At 43.2% G+C, this 15,708-nt stretch overlaps 4 non-coding genes across 4 annotated transcripts; all 4 read left to right on the top strand.

Moving 5' to 3' along the window:
• The first annotated feature begins 518 nt into the window (after positions 1–518).
• LOC119263341 lies at positions 519–634 on the top strand. The gene has a single exon (XR_005130257.1). It is a non-coding gene; the product is annotated as a U5 spliceosomal RNA (small nuclear RNA).
• A 1,574-nt stretch (positions 635–2,208) lies between these two features.
• LOC119263340 lies at positions 2,209–2,324 on the top strand. The gene has a single exon (XR_005130256.1). It is a non-coding gene; the product is annotated as a U5 spliceosomal RNA (small nuclear RNA).
• A 1,879-nt stretch (positions 2,325–4,203) lies between these two features.
• On the top strand, positions 4,204–4,319 carry LOC119263339. Its single transcript, XR_005130255.1, has one exon. It is a non-coding gene; the product is annotated as a U5 spliceosomal RNA (small nuclear RNA).
• Positions 4,320–6,755: 2,436 nt separating this feature from the next.
• Positions 6,756–6,827, top strand: trnad-guc. Its single transcript has one exon. It is a non-coding gene; the product is annotated as a tRNA-Asp (tRNA).
• Positions 6,828–15,708: the final 8,881 nt, after the last annotated feature.

Below are 15,708 nucleotides of genomic sequence, written 5' to 3'. Positions count from 1 at the left end.
CTGGCCTCTGCTAGCTGGCTCGTTAGCGTGCTAAAGGCTGCACCAGACAAAACAATCACTCACACACGTGAAAGTTTTGCTCAAATTTGTCAAAAACATTTTGCAAAGTTTGCATGGCTAGCTGATTAGCTCATGGATGCTGCCCTGCTGACGGCGTGCGTTTATCACTTGAATGATCCTCTCCTCACTGTCTCCTCCTCCACGTCTGCAGAGTGTAAAACCAGCCAATGGCAGGGCGAGCTGCTCCGACACGATACCCATGATGCTTTGCACGCCCCCCCCCCCCCCCCCCCCCCCCCCCCCCCCCTCGCTCATAAAGTTGAGTTTTTCTGTTTGTTTGTTTGTTTTCCACCGTGATTTCTTCTCCACAGAGCGAGTGATCAGTACACAGAGCTGCTGCTCTTGGTTCTGGGTGTTAGTGACTGTTTAGCGCTCAGACTCTGTGGCGGTCCGTTAACCGTCCAGTGGACATGTATCAGTGTTGGTGTGGTGGAGCTCCTGCGCTCTCCACCCTCAGATCACTCGTGTTTCTCTTCAGATCGTATAAATCTTTCGCCTTTTACTAAAGATTTCCGTGGGGAGGAACATCATGAGTTTTACCTAATTTTTTACCGCCCTGCCTGACGGTGGGGCTCCTTTTGCTTGGTCTAATAATAGAAACACATTACAGAAATATTAATGAGTTGAATGAAGTTATCATCACTCTTTCCTTCTGCACAGAGCGGATGTTTGGGTAACATATGACACACATAAGTCGTAGTGAGTGAGGACAAGAGAAAAAATTTAAACGGGATTTTGTAAATAACGAGTTAGTTCTCACTGTATCTGGTCACTGCGAAATGTGATTGACATGTTAACCTTTACTTGACTGGTTGATGCAAATAATGACTGACAGTTCCCCCGAGTGCTTAGTCGTGACGCCAGTGTGCACTATCGCGTGATTGCCAGTGAAGCTTAGCATGAAGGCAATAACAGTGAAGGAGAGGATGGAGTAGCTAATATTAGTTCAGAGAATAAACGCTCACCGTTATATGTGCAGACGTAGCTGCGTGATGTTCAGTGATGTTTTAATCATATTAAACATATTAACCCGAGTGGAGGAGCAGTCGATTAAGGCGCTCGTCCGTGTGATGTAACAGCTGAGACTGGAGAAGTGGACCCTGGCTACACTTCTGAAGACATTTTCCCATTAAACTAGAAAAGCAGTGTCAGTATCTTTTTGCTCTGCCATGATGAGCCACGCTGTCTCACTGGCTTTGGAGTGGCATCCCCAACATCAGACCTTTCTCTCTGTTTTTGTTTCTTCTTTTAGCCGCTGCGTGTCGCTAGAGAGCTATTTTGTATCGTATATGATCTCTGTAGGTATTCGGCCCTTCTTTATGTATTAAATTCAAATGTATTTATTCGAAACGTGTTGTTTACATTGTCCCAAAGCAGCTTTTGAGAAGTGTGTGTCCTGAAAAGCATGAAGAAGACACACTGAGAGGAGTCGGAGAGGGACAGGAGGAGGAGGAGTAAGGAGGAACCTAACAGCAGAGGAGTCAGGGTCAGAAGCTCCACCCGCAGAGCCGAATGATCCTCCTTTCCTGTCTGTTTCCCTGATTCTGAACGATCCACCGACCCTATTAAACACGGACACATGGCTACCAGCTCAGGCTAAATGAATAAAGCAAAGCAGTAAGTTTCTCTCAGCTACCCGGGCGCAGTCGCTTTACTGTCGGCGTCCTGCAGCGGTTCTAGCTCTTCCTTTACTGTCCGTTACTGAGCCCTTTCTCTTCTTGGCGCTGACAGAGTATAAGGATAGTTATGAGTTCACGTTTAAGCGTCCCAGTTCAACGTTCAGTTCAACGTTTAGACGACACATTAGTCTGTGTTTGGCGTAAAACGCGAGTCCTTTTCTTGTTCAAATCTATTTAGACTCTTCAACGGCTCAAACAGTAAAACCAGCCAATGGCAGGACGAGCTGCTCCGACACGATACCCATGATGCTTTGCACGCCCCGCGCTCATAAGGTTGCGTTTTTCTGTTTGTTTGTTTGTTTTCCACCGTGATTTCTTCTCCACAGAGTGATCAGTACACAGAGCTGCTGCTCTTGGTTCTGGGTGTTAGTGACTGTTTAGCGCTCAGACTCTGTGGCGGTCCGTTAACCGTCCAGTGGACATGTATCAGTGTTGGTGTGGTGGAGCTCCTGCGCTCTCCACCCTCAGATCACTCATGTTTCTCTTCAGATCGTATAAATCTTTCGCCTTTTACTAAAGATTTCCGTGGGGAGGAACATCATGAGTTTTACCTAATTTTTTGCCGCCCTGCCTGACGGTGGGGCTCCTTTTGCTTGGTCTAATAATAGAAACACATTACAGAAATATTAATGAGTTGATTGAAATTACAATCGTTTGTCACTGTGCTCTACATGCTATGAAGTAAGATCTCTGTGCCGTGAAACACCCACATACATGCACATGTGCCCGGAGCAGTGGGCAGCCCTATCCACGGCGCTGCTTAGGGCTGCTCAAGGGCACTTTAGTCATGGACTGTCAGCCAAGGGGAGCGAACCAGCGACCTTCGGGTCACAGGGCTGGTTCCCTAACCTCCAGTCCATGAATTACAGCATGGCAGACGCTCTTATCCAGAGCGACTTACGATTTCATCATTTTTTACACAGGTAGGCGAGGGTGGTGTTAGGAGTCTTGCCCAAGGACTCTTATTGGTATCGTGTAGGGTGTTTACCCCCAGTCTCCAACGTAGAAGGCAGGGGTGTTACCCACTACACTAACCAACCACTCCACCAACCAACCACGAACTTGGAGCCTTGAACGGGCGTTTCTCTGTGAAGTGCTAACCCTTAAGGTCTCTATTTCATTCTTTATTAAGGCCCTGTGAAATAATTCCTGAGATAATGAAAGGACGAGTTTTGGATCAGATTCAGGCTTCACGTCCCACCGTAATAATGTTGTTTCACATGTGTGGAACAGGTTTAGCAGCACTAAATTACTCATTTCGCCTGACTTAATGTCAGCGATCTGCACTGCAAACAGATTTTAGACGTTTCTTTCTCTGATTCACTGCTTTGCTCTCGCTAAGGCCACTCCCTCTCTTCATTCACTCTCTAGCTCGCTCGACCACCATTTCTCTCTGTCTCTCCATAGGGAACGACTTTGAATGGTGTTTCAACAGCAACCGGCCCGTCCGGCTCGTTCTGCCTTTAAGGATCGAGACGCGGCGACGTCTCTCTCTCTTTTGAGAACCAGCAGTGAGATCCAGTCGGTCTCTGACTGGCCGGTTCTCACTGCTCTGTGAAGGGTGGATGGGATTTTAGGGGACGCTGTGAAATTTGGGCACAGCGGTCAAAAGAACGGCTCTCCAGAGCGACTCGGCTCCATTCGTTCATCTCAAAGAGCCGTTCAAATGAACCGACTCGTTTGCGTATCACTCCGCCCTTGTGTGACTGGAGTGTGTATATGTAGTGTTGATGACGGTAAAATAGCTGAAAATACACTTGGGGACTGTTTTGACTTACAACGCCCTGCATGTGTCCCTACGAAATGAATGGATTAAAATAAACGGATAAACAAGACGTTTTAGGCCAAAACTATCGTAAAAACTGTCTTGGGCACCAGGCAGCGCATTCACAAACATTTTGCGCAGTAACTTTCTGTGAAAGAGTTTTAGAGGCATTAAACTGTGAAGCGATTCGCAAAAAGGAACCACGCAGAACGGCTTTGCGTCTTAATCAGCTAATTATGTAGAACTTTGAAACATTGGTGGAGTTGCCCTTTAGGTTTTCCCTCTTGTGTTTCTAACCATCGCTCGACTGTCACTGAACCGGGACAGACGAGGCGGTGATTTTATTCGGTTTGCAAAATATAAAGAATAAAGAAAAACACGTAGAACAGACAAAATGTCAGCGGTGCCCGATAAACATATTCAGTCACACTTACTCAGTGAACCAGCCAACGGCAGGACGAGCTGCTGCTGCACGTTACCCGTGATGCATTGCGAACCTCAAGGTTACACAGTTTAAGTAGTTTGTTTTCCACCGTGATTTCTTCTCCACAGAGCGAGTGATCAGTACACAGAGCTGCTGCTCTTGGTTCTGAGTGTTAGTGACTGTTTAGCGCTCAGACTCTGTGGCGGTCCGTTAACCGTCCAGTGGACATGTATCAGTGTTGGTGTGGTGGAGCTCCTGCGCGCTCCACCCTCAGATCACTCATGTTTCTCTTCAGATCGTATAAATCTTTCGCCTTTTACTAAAGATTTCCGTGGGGAGGAACATCATGAGTTTTACCTAATTTTTTGTCGCCCTGCCTGACGGTGGGGCTCCCTTTACCTGTACCAAAAATAGAAACATAGCATTTCATTAATTGAATGGAATGGCTTCTTGCGTCAGCCAACATAAAACATGCTAGAATATACAATTCATCAGAAAATTAATTTGTCATTATTAATAATGATCATCGTTATAAAGAAGAAATCCGCAAACTAATGTAGTTCCTTTAGAGTATGCTATACCATCGTTGCTTAGCAACAACTGACCGCTAAATGAGGAGAAGATCGTTTGGTCGTCCATCGCTGTGTATTGCGGTCATTTCATGAATTTTAAACGTTTCGTTGTATAACTAAGAACATATGATAACTCAGCGCTGTTTAATGTAAAAACTTTCGCTTTATAAATACTTTTTGGTTAAATTAACCATTAAGTGTTTAAATAAACCACTGAGAGTCTTATATAGGACCAATCTAGCTGCTCCCCTCTTTTCGTGCTGGGGCTCAATCTCAAACAGCTCTCCGCTCCCTAACTAGGTTACATAGCTAGGTTAGTGAATTCAATTAAATCCAAGTTTATTTGTATAGCGCTTTTTACAACGATGTTGTCACAAAACAGCATCACAGAAGGTTAAAAACATACAGTTACAACACATATACCCCAGTGAGCAAGCCATAGGCGATGGTAGTAAGGAAAAACTCCCTCAGACTGGGGGAAGAAACCTTGGGAGGAACCAAGACTCTCAAGGGGAGACCCATCATCTTCTGGTCAAACAGTTTTTACAATTTAACAATTGAACTAAGTAGAAAGTTACATACTTGATTCTGCACCACAACGGTACAAAATATAACACTAGCTATGAAATCGTCATTTGGGACTCAGCCACATCCATACAAATTACACACTACTGGCTGTAGAGGTTAGATTTTTTTGCATAGCTAGCACACTATTTAGGGAGTATGGCGCCGTTTGGGATTCAGCCTGGGTGTGATGCTAAGGTTACTTCTGACTGAAGCACGGACTCTTGAAGCGTGTCATCCAGTCAAGGGACATTTTTGTACTGCCGTTCTACAACGAATTGTATCTTAACTAAGTACTTTCCTTTGCGTCGTGCCGTTTTACACCAAAACTTATCGTAAGTAACGTTAGTTTAACCGAAACATGTGATATTAATGCTGTAACGTTAGCTAACCTGGTGGTTTTCACTGTTATCTATCTTTTAGCCTGTTAGCTAGCGGACCAGTCTGACTTAACACGTTCTAGTTACGAATATTAGTTGCAAACCCTCAGTTTACACACAAAAAAACGGGTTCTTACTTCATCAATATGCTCGGTGGTCCATGCGAGCAGTGTGAGAGTCAAATGTTATTTCGCTCATAGCACAAGGGGTTTGTGCAGTAATACACTATTCCGTTGTTGTGAAGAGGTCGTAGGTTTTTACAGCGACTTCGAACGAGGCTTAGCCAATCAGACTGCAGGACCTGACCTGCCCGTTGTGCAAGCTGCATTAAGGCAATGGTCGGCAACCCCAATGTTAAGAAGAGCCGTTTTGTCTTTTCAGCAAAGATCGGTCTGCCTTAAGAGACACAATATTTTACACCCGTTTTACCGTATTGGCTGTAAATATGTCTCAGTATGTGCCAATGCCCTAGTATAGGCTAAACATTTAAACGAAACTGCAGACTTGCTTTGCTCTGCTTTAACCTTTAGCTCAGCTGTAGCTGCTTTTTCGCACCTGCATCGTTACTTTTACTCTGTAGCGTCTAGTGAAATGTCTCGTTCAACTTTTTACGAGACTGAGGTCACCTTGTCATTCTCCAGCTTCTTGTTTGAATTGTCCCGTTCCACCTTAAATGGTGCAACAGGTAGCTTACGTTCTGGCGCCTCTGGCACCATTTAAGGTTTTGAACGCGAAGCTGACTTCAGCTTCGAGACTTTTTAGAGTTTGACAGTTTCTCGCTGCAGATTAAACGCGTCAGGGAACCAGCTGGAGTGATTGTAAATGTCAGTTCATCTCCAAATGATCGACGTCCGCCTCAAACCTTTCTGTCTTTTCGTTAGCAACTAGCTAGGCGACGCGGTTGTCTGTGTTGCTATGGTGACCCGCGGTCTGCGCGTCAACATTCATGGTTAAAGGGTGAATTAGCTAGCAGTTCAACATTAACTCCAGCATTTTAGACCTATTCTTACTAAGTCTGTGTTCAAAACCGCAAAGAAGGATTATTTTAATTTTACCCAGTAATCTGATTCTGCTGTGGAGCCTCAACAGAGCAGTAAAGCAGCTGTCCGGATCAGCTGTGTTCCTCCGCCGTAGAGCTTTATTGTTCATTGATGTGCTGTTTTATTAAAGGTTCACCACTTAACTTGGTTGTTGTGTATCCGTGGGACATTGAGGTTGTGTTATAGTACAAGCTTAAATATCGCATCTGCTACAAAACCTCAGTTGTATCTCACAGATGACTGGGTGTCCTGAAACCCTCTCAGCGCCTCCTCCTCGTTAGTATAGTGGACAGTATCTCCGCCTGTCACGCGGAAGACCGGGGTTCGATTCCCCGACGGGGAGAGTGAGAACCTTTTACCAAGAGTCCTAATGTGCGGCAGAATGAACCCAGTGAACGGACATGGACTCTGTGAGGAGATTCTAAGGCCAGCAACAGCTCAGGTTGTCTGCAGTATAAATGCTGGACTGTGGTAAAAGGATCACATGTAGCTGCAGTATTCCTGTCCACTGCTGTCAGTACTGTCAACCCTTATGGGCAGTTATGTACTGTCATGCAAGACCACGCATGCATGTGAATAGAGGGACCTTTAAATCTGATAATATTTGTTTTAAAAGCATATTTGTAATGAATCAATGGTAAAATCAAACAAAACTCACATGAATAGGTTGTAGTATTTGGCTCAAATAGCACACTAAATGCCAAGTTCATTGGTTCTTGAGGGGCAGGACTTTATGTAACTTAATACAGCCACGATGTTCAGAATAACACACTGACCCCTTTATATTTCAGCCAGCGAACAGCTTCCTCCTTCTGTTACGATCTGTCCTTCTAGGAATTTGCAGTTCCTAATCGGTGCAAATTCACTTTAACTTTACAGAATTCTAAAGGATTCACAGTTCTGTCCAAACATCGCACTACTTTTGCATTAAGTGGATGCTTTTAGTGATGCATGCCAAGAAGCTGAAAATAATGCAGATAGTTGGCTATGAATATTTCAGTTAAAGAAAGACCAGGAGAATCAATTCCTGAACGTTTTACACAAAAGCTGGATGGAAACGGCTTTCATTGTTGTGGATAAAAGGCAGTCCGCTGCTGACTTCCCCTTTTCCACTGTAAAACTTTGATCGTTTGTGCACTTTCATTGGCAAATGTTCACTGTGTTGATAGTTGCAGCGAACATAGAAGACAGATCAGAGTCAGACAGCACAGCTGGATGTTAGAGAGCACTTTATATTGCTACTTTTTCTTGTCTCCTGAATATGTGACTGGTGCTTTTATTCTGTTTACTATTATTTTCTTTCTATCATTTCAGTGACAGCCTGTGGGTAGAAACTGTTCATAAACCGGGTTGTTCTAGCCTGTATGCTGTGAAATCTGGTGAACAGGCTGTGTGCTGGGTGACGCTATCTGACCAGATCTTTTTGATCTTCCTGGGGCAGTGGGACTGGTAGACGTCCTGTAAGGCTGGTAGTTTGTTGCCTATGATAGCTTCTGCTTCCCACCACTCCTTTAAGGACCTTGTGGTCGCAGGCGGTGCAGTGGTACAGACCTGACAGTGATGCAGCCTGTGAGGATGCTCTCTATGGTGCATCTGTAGAAGTTGGTGAGGATCTGAGGAGGCAGACCAAACTTCCTGAGCCTACGCAGGAAGAAGAGATGCTGACGGGCAGATCTCACAATAGTGTTGTCATGCAGGGACCAGGTGAGGTCATCAGCAAGGTGTATGCCGAGGAACTTCACGCTGCTGACTCTCTCCACTTCTGCTCCATTGATGAATAGGGGAGAGTGACCACCCCTCTGCCGCTTCCTGTAGTCCACGATCATCTGCTTTGTTTTGCTGATGTTGAGACCGAGACTGCTGTGATTGCAGAGATTTTGCAAGAAAACCCAATGTCATTTTTTTTCACCACAGCCCCTCAGGGGCTTCATTTGTTCTGGGTTTTTCCCCCACTTGTTTTTAATTCAAGCAAACTAAGCTGGCTGATGCACATTTGTACAGTTTTATTACAACCTCCCATACCTCCCAAAATAAAGTGCAAATATTTAAGAAAAGCTGCTGCAAAATCAAGCATTTTCACAACAATCACGAAAAATGGCCACAAAATCCTGATGGGATTTTGTGATGCAGCACAGATCACAGCAGTTAAATAGCCAGGATTTGCCCAGCTCACTGACTCCTGCAGGCCAGGAGTGGAATTGCTGCACTGGGAAGTGGCTTGAGGTAAATGACCTGTGGATTAGTGAGTTTGTGTGTGTGACATGAGGGGATGTCATTTTAAATAGCAAATATATGAGAATCACATTTCTATGCCAAATAATTTAACTGACTAATAATTTACATCAAACTTGGAAAAACAATCATGGCTCAAGGTTTTGACAGTGATAATGCAATGGCTAAAATGTAGAGAGGAATGAGACATTGACCCTTCACAAAGCCTTGTCCCATTGGTCACTGTTGGTAAGTTTGACTAGTTATTGAGACCAGCGTGTCAGATCTGGGAGGTCGAAGATTTACACTCTGAATTTCTTTGTGTGCTGGTGTGAGAAGTTCTCTTGGAAGATTCTAGCTCTTAGGAGAGTCCCTCATTCCACATTGTTGTGGAAGTCAGACTCTGGTCTGCGAGTTGATGTTTGCACGTCTCCTTGGGTGAAGCAAGTTCAACTTAGACAGGATTTCTTAAGTTTTACACCACAAAAACGTAACAAATGCAATAACACTACACTAGTTTTACATTCTTTATATCTGTGTTTCCTCAATGGGTTGTTTTTTCATATAATTGATACCACAAACGTCATAAAGGTAAAGGACCAGAGGGGTTCTTGTCTGTCAGAATGCTGGCCCTGATAGTTTAGAAGCTTGTCCTGATTGGTTGCTTTTTGCAATCCGTAAGTCTGGTAATAAAGTAATCCACAGCTGTGAGACAGAAAATCCAGGCTTAGAACAAACTAAGCCTAAAGTTAGCCGGCTAAGCCATAAATCCTACTGTGATAGATAGGCCTCTGGTCTCAGCTGCATCGTGCATCTGTCTCTGGTTATCTGATAAACTAGATTCACCTCATGCCCTGTCTGTCCTGACTGATGGATCCATTTGATTTACCTGTGTAAAGAGACCTTGGGCTTCAAAAGGTGCAATATAAATGGAACTTATTATTATTGTTATTGTTATTGTTATTATTTATAGGTTTTATGTAAGGCTGACTCAGATGGTACCACATTAATGGTTGTGACATTGTGCTCTAGTCTAGTGTAAGGGAGGTGCACCGAACTGATATCAGGTATCTGCATCAGGCCGTTTAACAGAAAATGATGAATCAGATATCAGATTAAATCTGATCCCATCCAGCCTGAAATTGCTCACACTTGCATTGACTGTTGGGATGTTTTTAGCTGTGTATTTCTTCCTGTGGGGTAGTAGAGTGTTTGGGTAGTTTGAGCTACTTTTAGATGCTCACCAGAAGTGATTCAGTTTAAAAGTTTGGTAGTTTTTAAAGAAAAAAATCAGATTGGTGGTATTGTGTGACCTCTAGCAGTGACTAACATAGATTACAGTGGAATTCTCCTAAATGGTATCGGTAGTATAGTGGCCAGTATCCCCACCTGTTCAATTCCCTGACAGAGAGGCACCATATTTGTTACTCATATTTTAGTTGTAGCTAATATGGACAGGTCACCAGTCCATCGCAGGGCAGACACACACAGAAATATACAGACTGATGTCCAGTCTTAAAGTTAACCTACGTTTATTTGTAAATAAGCTCTGCACCACTTCCTCAGGATAGATTATGCTTGCGTATTGTCATATGAGTACATACATATCTGTTCTGTCTATTTTGAGCACCATGTTTGTGCTTATGCAAGCACGTGTAATGGAGATACAGAGGGGCCAGTCAGCTGAGTTCTGAGCCTCAAGCAGATTAGTGAAGCCACCTATTTGTCAGAAAAGTCCCAGCAGGGGTGACCCATTCTCTGACCCATCCCTGGTGTGTACAGTCTTACTCACACTGACCACATACTCCAGCTTTGAGCTTGTAGTGGCCATCAGGCCATTTCTCTGTCCTCACCCACTTACACCAATGTGTCATTAGTGACAGTATTGTGTTTATAGGCGCTGAGTCTTCTACATCACTCCACATGATGCTCTGCAGCCACAGCAGCCCACCCCCCTCCTCTCCGGCTCCCTCCCTGCTCTGTCGGCCTCAGTTATGGCCAACTCTCTTCTCTCAGGACATTGAGTCGATGATGATGCAGTGGTGTTAGATGCTTGTTGGAACACTGCAGTCTGACCCTGACATTGAGGGCAGTAGAGGAAGGAAACCCATCCTGGAGAGGCCAAGCCCAACAAGACCTCCAGACAGCGTTGACACAGAGAGTGACTGCAGTCTAATATATGACCATGGTTAAAAGACTGTCTATAGCACAGTGCACAGTGGTTAAAGAACAAGGATTCGTCCAGCCCACTGACCCCTGCTGGCCAGGAGAGGAACTGCTGCAGCTGAAACTGGCTTGTGGTAAATGGAGTTACTGTGGAAAAGTGAATTGCTCTGCTTGTGGTGCCTGTTTGTTGTGAGGTTTGAGTGCTTTGAAAGGTTCTTACTCTTTGGCTAAATCCATCTTCCCATGTTTCAGTGGGATTAGAAGTCCAGACTCTAGTCTGAGAGAAGGTACATGCACTTCTCTCAGTTTGGTTTCTGTTGTTTGATGAAATAGTAACTGGATTTTCTTCCCTCTGTGTTCGTTCTGATAGAGAGACCCTAATGCCAGAGTGTCCTGCATTGTCCTCTGAAGTAACAGTTTGCTGATTAGCTAAACTCTGTTCAGTGCTATTGCTCTGCAGCATGTTCCTGCGCAGGGTTCTGGGTTGCCAGGAAAGGCAACGGCAGAGGGGGCAGCAGAGGTATCCATACCTGACCAGGCTGGGGTGCAGCAGACAGGACGAGCAGAATGTATGACCACAAGGTAGCGTGTAGGGAGCATGAGTCTGATGGTCAAAATCGCTGAGGCAAACAGGACAAGGATCTTCTCCCTGCCTCTCTCTGTCTGCTTGATTTTCCATTGTTGTTCTTCTCTTCCGCATCATGATCTGCGTAGGTAACTAGCTGAAAAACACTGATATAAGTTCACTTTTACTGGACGTCACTAAAATGAATTATTAAAAAAAAGTTGATCTTAATGATACTTAAACATAGTTACTGCATTGGAAACTCATTGAAATACTGCATGTATATCTTAACTTAAAGCTAGGAAATACAGGACTGTGCAAAAGTCAGAGACCACCCTTTATTTAATTTTTAAATCAAAATGGGCTTTGAGTATACATTTTCAGCATCAGATGAAGCCCCAATAACTCAGTAAATTAAGTTTTTTTTAGTAGTTAGTGTATCAACCCTTCATTACAGCTTCCATTCTCATCAAGAAAGCAGCTGGGATATTTTTCCACACCTCCAAAGTTCAGTCTTCGAAGTTAGTTGCAATTTCTAAGTCTCACAATCCAAGTAATCCTAAACACATTCAGTGACGTTGAGATCTGGACTTTGTGGTGGTCAGCCAATTGTTTAAAAAAAAAACAGCAGCTACTTTGCTTGAATCACAGATGTTCTACTTTTTTGTCTATTTCCTTTTCTTAGAAACAGCTTCTTAACAGCTACCCATCTTTGCAGACGTTGAGTGTTGAGGTGTCTTTTCACAGTGGAAGGATAGACAGAAACACCTGTTAAATGACCCTTATTAGTCTCACAATGAGGAAATTTCACCTCCACATTTAAACCCATCCATGCAGTGAAACACCACATACATGGTGCGCAGCCCCATCCACAGCGCCCAGGGAGCAGTTGGGGGTTAGGTGCCTTGCTCAAGGCCACTTTACTGAGGCACGTACTGTTGCCTCAGGGGATCGAACCTTAGACCTTACTAGTCACTCACAGTCTCTTGCAGATAAACATAACTGGTGGGTTGTTCCTCCTCATTTGTTCCTCCTCTTTTTTATTCTCTGTCTTCTGTCTCCATCTATTGCTTTTCTGTTCCCAACATCCTGGTGTAGGCACAATGAGGTCAGGTTAATATCGCTTTTAACTCACTGTGATCTTGGAATGGTTAGTAAGTCACCATAGATCAGTTTGTTGAAGCATTAGCTCATTAGCTCAGGACTTTTGAATCAGTCATCTTACATCAGTCACCCCTATTTCTGTGGTCAGAACATGCAGAATCTAATTTTACAAGTTCTCTTTGAAAGCTACCTCTATGCTTCTCTGGGCAGCTGTCTCTGGTGGGCGTTTTACATGTACGTGAGAGACAGAGTGTGCGAGCACGTATGTTTTACATGCTTTAGCATTTCAGGAGATCACCTTGCCAACGTTTTGAATGTCTGTAACCCGAGGTTACATGCATGCATGCATACTGTACACGTGTGTCTTCATGTATGTGCGCATGTATACGTCGCAATCTCAGCACGGCTCCCCTGTTCCTGCAGTATCAGTGAAGGTGTTCGGTGTCTCCCCGTCTCGTCTCTGCTGGTCTTAGGACAGGCAACTGCATTTGGAGTTACACAACAGTATTGATTTTCAGATTTAGCTGTATTTATACATAAAGGAAGCTGTTTGTCAAGTTTAAAATTTTATTTTGTGTAATTTACGCATGGTATCCTAGACCTAGCCTAGACAACTGCTGTGTATGGAACCGTGCAAGTCAGAGACCACCTTTTCGTTTATTCAGTGTACAGTTAAAACAGCCATTAAGCTTTAGCTTATTCATTTTTCAGTGTCAATAAAATTTCAGTGTTAACAAAATTACACAAGAGCCTTCAGAGCCAATAAAACATCAATTTAACATTATATTTGTCTTTCTCTTTGCTTTAGCGCACCTTATTGCTACTTTAACTCTTTCACCCATCCAGTCTTATGCTGTCTTTAAGTCCTACTTAGAAGTTTATATGTACAAATTCAGAGGTAGTAAGCATGACACACCTACTCCTGCTTTTTTGTTGACATGACCTTAGCTAGTAATTATTATGTTGTGGGGTGCTCATCTCTTATACATGATATTTCTGAAATAATTTGACAAGCAACTACCCAAACGCACCTCAGCTGCCTTGCAGATTTCTCTCTCATGTGTATCTAAAATGGCTAAGGGAGACGTATCTGAGGAGATTAGTTGTAAGATAATCCACTTGCATAAGAAAGAGGAAAGTCAAAGGAAAATAATTCTGGCAAAAAAACAAGAACAAAATGGGATTCTGAACAGGATCTACAGGATCTAGTGGAACACCACAACTCTCACCATCAGATAAAAAGTAGAAATAAAATCCCTGCCCATCCTTCCACTATGAAAAGGATGTGTAGCTCTCAAGAAGCTTTAACTAAAAACAGACAAAAAAGCAGAAAATTTACACTAGAACACCACAACTGGGAAATCTGAGATTTGGAGTAAGGCTTTGTGGACTGAGCCTAAATGTGGAATTCAGGATTACTTGGACTGTGAGAAGCAGAAAATGCAACCAACTTCTGTGACTGAAATTTGGATGTATGGAAAAATATCCCTGCAGACTGAAAGACAAGTCTCATGAAAAGAATGAAAGCTGTAATAAAGGCAAAGTGTGGAGACACTAAATACTGAAACTTTTGATTATATATTTTATTGATGAGGCTTTTGTTCAATCGTCTAGGTTATTATAAAAACAGCATGCACTTAAGTTTTGTTTTGACATGAAAAATTTAGTTTATAGTTTCATTGTACTTTTATTGGCTGGGTGCTTCAGATTGCAATGTGAAAAAACACTTCAAATACACAAGAACTAATGAAATAGTAGGTTTCCTTTCTGGAATTCTGGTTTCTTTGTTGGTAACAATTGTAATATTTTGTCAACTTTTACTTTCTAGTAAAGTTAAGAGAAGAAACTATAATAAAACAAAAAAAATGCCATCAGAACAAGTTGAACCTGGACTGTATCTTTACTGCCTCAGTTTCCTTATGACACTTCTACACATATTATCAGGACTTGTAGGATCTAATTCTGAATAACTTTGAAAGCTAACTAGTGGAATATCTTTCTTTGTCATATTACCTTTACTAATGCAAGCTTAAACAGAATCAAATACAGTGATACTGTGTGATGAAAATATCATATTATCAAATTTTATCAGTGTCTCCCAGCACTGCGCATGTAGCCTATGTTAGAAATTGTGCGTGAGGATCAGTGTCTATGTACGCTGACCCCTGCCTTGCCCGCTCACACCAGCGGCCCAGCTGGCTCGCTGTCCGGCACCACAGCCGCCTCTCACCTTACTGATCTGTGGTGGGGTAGTGTAGCCAGTGGGAGTGACCAGTCTAACTTTTTCATTAAACTAAGTATAGATTACCCTGGGAGGTTAGATAATCATTCAGATAGAGAGAAATCTAGTAGGGAGAGCTTAAGACTGGCCAGTCCAGACTGGAGAACTTCGCATTATCTTAGAAGACGTGAGATACTGCTGTCTCACCTTGGCAAGGAGAGTGAGATGATCCACTCATATCAGTCCAGTTCTAGTGCTCTAAAGTGGAATGAGATTTCCAGTCCTGCTGGCAGAATCCACTGGTAACTGACCCCTGTCAACTGATATAAGGCTGTTTTTCCCCTCTTGTGTCCTCGGTATCATCTGTGCTCCTGTAATCCAAAGCGAGAGGTGTAGTCCACTGGGTACTAGCACTGACGTCTGAGGCTGGCAGTGTGTGAGAATGAATCACCGAGTGAGTTTTTTAGAGAGTCTGGAACAGGAATGCGCATGAAGATGTGGCATTTCACACTAAACTCCAACTGCTAAAAGCAGCAACTTCAGTGTGCTTTCTGCATTACAGACTCATTCTTAAAGGAGCATCACACTGTTTCTGCAGAAAATCGCAGTTCTGAATGTATTCGGTCTAAATATCTGTAATGGAGCGATGCCTTAAGAATTCTGGAAACCTGTTAAAATAGTAGGAAATGCATTTTTTTGCTGAAAGATAAATATAAATACATAAACAACACACTGTGATTTGATGTGTGTCAGTGTGTTAGCTGTAGCATTTCCAAGCCTCTCCTGGAATAAGTCCAGGTACCATCCTACATCCATACTAAACCAGGTGTGCTGCTTATGGAATTCTACAGATTCATGCACTTTTCTTTTACATGCAGAAACAAACTTACTGCCCAGATAAATAGCTTTAAAAAGTTTTCTTTTGTGCCTGTGATTTTTGCACAGTATTGTAAATAT

This window comes from Pygocentrus nattereri, chromosome 4, assembly GCF_015220715.1.
Source record: "Pygocentrus nattereri isolate fPygNat1 chromosome 4, fPygNat1.pri, whole genome shotgun sequence".
Lineage (NCBI taxonomy): Eukaryota > Metazoa > Chordata > Actinopteri > Characiformes > Serrasalmidae > Pygocentrus > Pygocentrus nattereri.
The sequence above is the reverse complement of the archived record's forward strand: the minus strand, read 5'-3'. Positions and strand labels throughout refer to the sequence as shown.